This window comes from Octopus bimaculoides, chromosome 6 (genome assembly GCF_001194135.2).
Source record: "Octopus bimaculoides isolate UCB-OBI-ISO-001 chromosome 6, ASM119413v2, whole genome shotgun sequence".
In the NCBI taxonomy this organism is placed as follows: domain Eukaryota; kingdom Metazoa; phylum Mollusca; class Cephalopoda; order Octopoda; family Octopodidae; genus Octopus; species Octopus bimaculoides.
The window spans coordinates 115,936,520-115,943,444 of NC_068986.1; the positions used below are offsets into that span (position 1 = coordinate 115,936,520).

Genomic DNA, 6,925 nt, shown 5'->3' on the forward strand with positions numbered 1-6,925 from the left:
ATATATATTAGTTTGTGTATGAAATACAAAATATGTATACATGCAAAATGAGGGGTCTTTCAGATGATGAATTTTGAAATATAAATATACAGACATTTATATTCGCAGGTCCAACTTACATAGAGTACAAATGACAGAGAAAATTAAAGGGGTTTGTTCTCTGTGTAAGTTGGACATATTGATATAAGTGTCTGCATAATTATACTTGAGTTCATCATCTGAAAGTTTTTATGTTTTGCATGTATACATACTCTTTTACTTGTTTCAGTCATTTGACTGCGGCCATGCTGGATCACCGCCTTTAGTCAAGCAAATCGACCCCAGAACTTATTCTTTGTAAGCCTAGTACTTATTCTATCGGTCTCTTTTGCTGGACTGTTAAGTTACAGGGATGTAAACACACCATCAGCTGTCAAGCGATGTTGGAGGGACAAACACAAACACACACACTCACAGACACACACACGACAGGATTCTTTCAGTTTCCATCTATCAAATCCACTCACAAGGCTCTGATTGGCCCAAGGCTACAGTAGAAGACACTTGCCTAAAGTGCCATGCAGTGGGACTGAACCCAGAACCATGTGGCTGGTAAGCAAGCTACTTACCACACAGCCACTCCTGCACCTACACACACACACATAAAGACACACAGACACTGGTATACAAATAATCAGATAGAGATCCACCATTAGTTTATTGAATATAAACACTTTCATTTTCATTATATTCTTACTCGCACGCATGAGCATTGCCTACGCACGTGTATCCACAGTCACATGTATTCAGATTGAAACCAGCTTTTATCAAGCATATTTCTGATCAATATACACTGGATAGGTTGCTTGAAAATGGTGTAAAATGATTATTGGTTGATGTAACAGCAGCTACTTTTGTGTGTAAAGGCGTGTATGTAGGGTGGTGCAGGTGGGAGGAATATTGGGCTGGATCTTGGAAATGAAGGTGTGAAGAAGAAATATGTTGGAAATATGTTGAGTGGCAAAGTGGATCAGATGATGGTGACTAGAGTGAGATGAAAATGGACAAAGTTGTAGGAACTGGGTGGCTTGCTAATGAGATGGGAGGTATTTCTGAAACTGAAAGGTGTATGCTGCACATGTGAGAAGTGTTACAATTTATGGGAGCAAGACCTGGGTAATAAATGTAGAAAATTAGAGAAGGTTGGAAAGAATGGAAGTGAGAATGGTTTCATGAATAGCTGGTGTATTGCTGTGAGAGAGGAAGGTGAAGAATGACTTGCATTTGATGATGGGAATAGAGGCAGTAATAATATATAGTGTAAAGAGAAATGGGATGACATGGTTAGATCATGTGCTGAAGAAGGCTGGAAATGATTTGAGTGAGTGAGATGATGGTCATGAAATGTAGAAGGAAGTATTGGAAGGGGGGAAGACTGAGGAAGACATGGCTAAAGGTAATGGGGCAAGAAGGTGGTTGTGGTGGGATGTAGGGGAATAGAATAGAATGGAGAAGACTATTGTGGAGCTTCCATCCTGCTACATTGTAGTTGCAGAGTTGACATTGCTAAAGAGACTTGAGCCAGGTGTCATGGAATGACCAGGTGAAAATAATCTCTCTTCATTAAAAAAAAAAAAAGAAAGAATATAATGAATAAATATATGTCTGTATGTATTCAAATGTGGTGTATATGTGTATATATATATATATATATATATATATATATATATATATAAGCAAAAATTTAGATTCAGATGAATTAGGTACTTGAGTTGGGGCACCTGAATTTAGTACGGTATTATCCATACAGTTTCAAAATAAGGTGATTAAAATCAAAATAAGCAACAGGATATCCAGAAGTAATGCAGTACAATCGTTTCAAGCGACTCCATTTAACTGAACAATGCAACCATTACATTAATTTAAATGCAGAGCAATCCTCAGCTGCATAAAGACATAGAATTAAATTAAATTAAAGCTAAAGTGAAGACAGCATGTTCTTTGTCTATCTCTTTACCTTCTTGGAGGTTTTAAGTAAAATTATCCTAATGTGTCCATCTGTTTTAATTTCATTTAATTCTATACATTTATGCGGCTGAGGATTGCTCTGCATTTAAATTGATGTAATGGTTGCATTGTTCAATTAAATGGAGTTGCTTGAAACGATCATACTGCATTACCTCTCGATATCCTGTTGCTTATTTTATATATATATATATAGATTGATAGAAAGGAAGGTGTTTAATCAGCTGGACACGATAATGAACAGTAGAGTTGTTGCTTGGTTTTTAGCATTTGGTTAGACCACCAGTGTGTAGAACTGTGATGAATCCCATTCCAGTTGTGATCATCCTGCCTTTCCCGTTTTCTTTTTACCCAGATTATGTTATCTAATGTGTCTTTTTATGAGATAGTAGTGTGTGTGATTTGAGGGAGATCTAACTGCTAATTCTAGCATTCTGAGTGGTCTCATATTAGGGCTTTTCATTGTCTTGAGAGTAGCTGTTTAATTACTGGAGAAGTGTTAAGGATATGAATTTTGCTGATATGTAGCAGCAGGTGTAGGCAGGAACTTTGCACGGTTGTTATCAGTAAATAAACAGTAGTAGGTACATAAAAGATAGACACACAGTGGTAAACATGACTTTGGATGCACCAATTGAACTAAGGGCCATGGACTTGTGGTGCATGGATGGTAATGGGTGGAGGGGTAGATAAGCTGTGGGTAGATCTGTCACAAGTATTATGGTTATGGAATCACATTTAATGTTACCCTCATATTTTCTGATTTGGGATATTGGGATATTTTCAGTGATTTGGTTAGCCTCAATGAGGAGGATGTTGTCCTCTGTCTTCCTTACCAAAAATGGCCCACCTGGCACCATGCATTCATTGCATTGCAATGGCTGCGATATATGGCCACCTCCGATCGGGAGAGGAGCGGCCCGTTTCGCCCATTCTGAGTTTGAGAGTAGACCGAGGCCATCAATTTCCCCGGGGCCTCCAGTCGTTCACTTTACTGGAGGGAATTGCGTGTTGTTCTCCTGCTGGCGCCAGCTATCCTGAGGAAAACTTTGGAGGGAACCAGCTACTAGACGGTCCGATTGGTCTTTCGCCCCTACACCCGGTCGATTTGCATGTCAGAGGCGCTTTGGACTTCCGCCAGAGTTTCCTCTGGCTTCGTCTCTCTCATTTTAGCATCAATGGAGAGAGAGCAAACATACAAAAGGTTAGCCAGATTTAACAGGCTAAGATTTCATAAACCTATGAGTGATAAAACAATTAACAGATAATGTCACATTAAATTATTCCTTTAAATAGTGGCCAAAAATACAAGACAAGAGGAAGACTTGCTCTCTGGTCTTTCTCTTATCTTTTATCTCTGGCCATCTCTCTCTCACTCAAACTCACACACACACACACACCCTGTGGTCAACTTTGCCTTTCATCAATTTGAGGTTGACAAAATAAAGTAGTCCGTGTAATCATCTTGTCTCCCCCCCACGCCTTAAAATTGCTGGCCATACACCCTGCTACAGACCAGAGCCCTCCTCAGAGCAATGTTGTTATCTTGGTCACTTATATGGAATGGCAAATGAGAAACTGGCCTTGTGAATCGTTGGGCTCAAGGATATATAAAATAGGGATTTACTGCGTGTATGCATATGCAAGAATAACACACCTGATGACTACTGAGGATCAAACCAACTGAAATGTAGTGTTAATGTGAATATTGTAAATCAGGAACCGAGCTGGCAGAATTATTAGCAGACTGGGCAAAGTGCATGCATAGTGGCATTTTGTCTGTCTTTACTTTCCGAGTTCAAATTCTGCTGAGGTTGACTTTGCATTTCATCCTTTTGGGGTCAGTAAAATAAGTACCAGTTGCGTATGGGAGTTTATATAATCGACTTATCCCCTCCCACAGACTTGCTGGCTTTGTGCCAAAATTTGAAACCAATATAAATATTCTTTTCTACTCTAGGCACAAAGCCCAAAATTTTTGGGGAGTTGGGGGGGGGCAGTCAATTAGATCGACCCCAGTACGCAACTGGTATTTAATTTATCGACCCTGAAAGGATGAAAACAAAGTCGACCTCAGCAGAATTTGAACTCAGAACATAAAGACAGATGCAATACCACTAAGCATTTTGCCCAGCATGCTAACGTTTCTGCCAATTCGCTGCCTTGAAACCAATATAAATATTGTGAATATACTGAAGATGAAGTCTGAAAATGTATAACCCTCTTCCAGTTAACTGTTGTTTTAATTCATTCATATTATAATTTTGTTTAAATTTTGATTATATATTTTATTTGTGTTGTTTGGATTTAAGTAGTTTCACTATACATTCTGATTATATATATATATATTTTATATTTTTATTTGTTCCAGGTTTAAAAAGTTCCAATGGATTGTACAAATGACTTCCAAAACGGCCTTCAAGAAAACGTAAACTGTGGTCTCCGGCACTTCTTTCACAGAAATTGCAGAGATTATGTCATTGAACCAGAAGGAACTACTAGAAACCAATACAATTAATTAAAAAAAAAAAAAAAGAAAAAAAAGAGGATTAAAAGACTCTCATAAATCTCTGATCCACTTTCCACCAATTCAAAAAAACACTCATAACTGCTCTCCTCACATGTTAACCTCTTCCTCCTCCTCTATTGGCCACATATATCCGTGGATACACTTCAACACAAATATCTCTACACACTTACACCTGTCCATCTGTCTATACACTTTGTGAAAGTGTCTGCCTGTCTGTCTATATAAATTGCATCCTGAATCGGAGTGGAAGAAGTCAAACAAGTCTGGCAGTGGTAGTGGTGGTGTTACAGAAGCAGCAGCAGCAGTAGTAGTAGTAGTAGTAGTAGTAGTAGTAGTAGTAATAGTAGTTGATATTGCACTTAAAAGCTGAGCATTTGGTTGAGAAGGAGGAGGACTGGAGAGGTACTTGTAAAATACCTTTTTTAGTATCTACAGAGAGAGGGTGAGTGGGATATATAAATATTATATATATATATATATATATATATATATATATATATATATATATATATGCGCGTATACATACATAGAAGCAAAGGGGATAAGCGGCTGTTATTATAGCTATCATCTACCTCTACTCTCTCTATTTCACTTCCTCCTACACCACTCCCAGTTGTCCGCCTCCCCCCTTACACTGCCTCCACCACCACCACTGCTGCCGTCGCCGCCACCGGCGCCTCCACCACCATCACCTCCACCACCATCAGCTGGTACTGCAAGAATGTTGGGCATTTGGGTCAGTGATTTTAAACTGCATAAAAAATGAAGCTCCAGCTAGGTAAATGTAAATAAATAAGATAAAAAAAACACTGTAAACACACTCATGCACTAGTACACACTCACACACACACACACATGCACACGTATATATTTGTAAAATACATAGTTAAACACAATAGCAACAAAAACAACAACGACAACAACAGCAGCAGCAGCAGTAATAGCTGCAACACTGAACAGTTTTTAACACTTCAAATGAAATCAAAGCCTTTTACGAAACTTTCAGCACCCCTCTTTCCTTTTCCTCCTCCTTCTCCTCCTCCCCATACCTGTCTTCCAGTGCTTTAACTGCTAAACTCATCCCCCCCTCTCTCTCTCGCTCTCTCTGCTGCTCCTCTCATCAAGGTGGGCCACCTTCTCAGCTGAAGGAAAGAACTTCCTTATAGACAATCTTTGAATTTTCTTTCATCGCATAGGAGAGAGAGAGAAGTAAGCATACACACACATCACAACATAACTCAGCCGTGTTTGTAGAAAGAGTAAGCCTTACCTTGAAGCTGTGTAGGTTTTGTAATTTGGTGTATGTTAAAAGAAAAATCTAGTACAACTATACATACATTTTACGCATATAAATGTATATCTTTATAATCGCACACAAAAACTAAATTAAAATAAAAACTAAATTAAAAAGAGAAAATATATATTCCATCGTATATATAATATATATATATTCCCTTACACACACGTGTGTGTGTAAGATATCTATCTATCTATCTATCTATATACTTATAGACACCATTATACATATATATTTATATATATACTACATATAAAAAAAAATTTCTATTCATTCTTCACTATTATTTTTCTCAAGTAGACAAAAAGAAAAAACGTACTTGGCAGACTCTCTCTCTCTCTCTCATTCACACACACACACACACACACACACACACACACACACACAACTCATACACTCACACACACAACACCTCAAGTGTTGCAAGAATGCTTAATAACTGGGTCGATTTCTACCACTTCAGTAAATCTTGCAAAAACTTCAGACAAGAAATTCACCTGCTTCCCGACTCTTACTGCTGTTACTACTACCACCATAGCAACTGTAGTAGTAGTAGTAGCAGTAGTCGTAGAGGCAGCAGGAGCATTAACAAAAACATTTGCATCAAGTCTACTACAAATAATAATAATAATAACAACAACATTATTGGCCTCATCCGCACCTTCGCTGAAAATAAAGATATTATAACAAAGAGACTATCTTGCCAATTGTTGCCTAACCTGACCATCACCCCGAACTCCAAGAGCTACCATCATCAGCTGCAACGAAGGGGAGGTGGTGGAGGTGGGAAACGGAGACCCCTTCAGTTGAGTGCGACCCCACAATATCGATGTGCTTGTGGCCGTGTTTGTCTTCGTCATATGCTGAGGAAGAGAGGGAAAACGAGGACGCCGTTGCTCTTTGAGAGGCGACTGCTTCAACACAGTCGCTTTGTAAGACAAGCACCAGTGCTGAAGGGGACGTCTCTTGGTATTTAGCAGGCATTCATTTGACAACAGGTGCCTGCAAACTGTCCAAATTCATTAAAACAATAAAAAAAGCAATACCCCCTCTCCCCCACCTCATTATTTTTCTTTCCATCTAATGGTCACACA

The 6,925-nt window shown here is 38.7% G+C and overlaps 1 long non-coding RNA gene across 1 annotated transcript in view; it reads left to right on the forward strand.

Moving 5' to 3' along the window:
- Positions 1–4,559, forward strand: part of LOC128248182 (uncharacterized) — a 25,993-nt gene extending 21,434 nt beyond the window's left edge. Inside the window, exon 2 of the long non-coding RNA XR_008264483.1 lies at positions 4,376–4,559. This is a non-coding gene — a long non-coding RNA (uncharacterized LOC128248182). The remainder of the gene's footprint in view (positions 1–4,375) is intronic.
- The last annotated feature ends 2,366 nt before the right edge of the window (positions 4,560–6,925 follow it).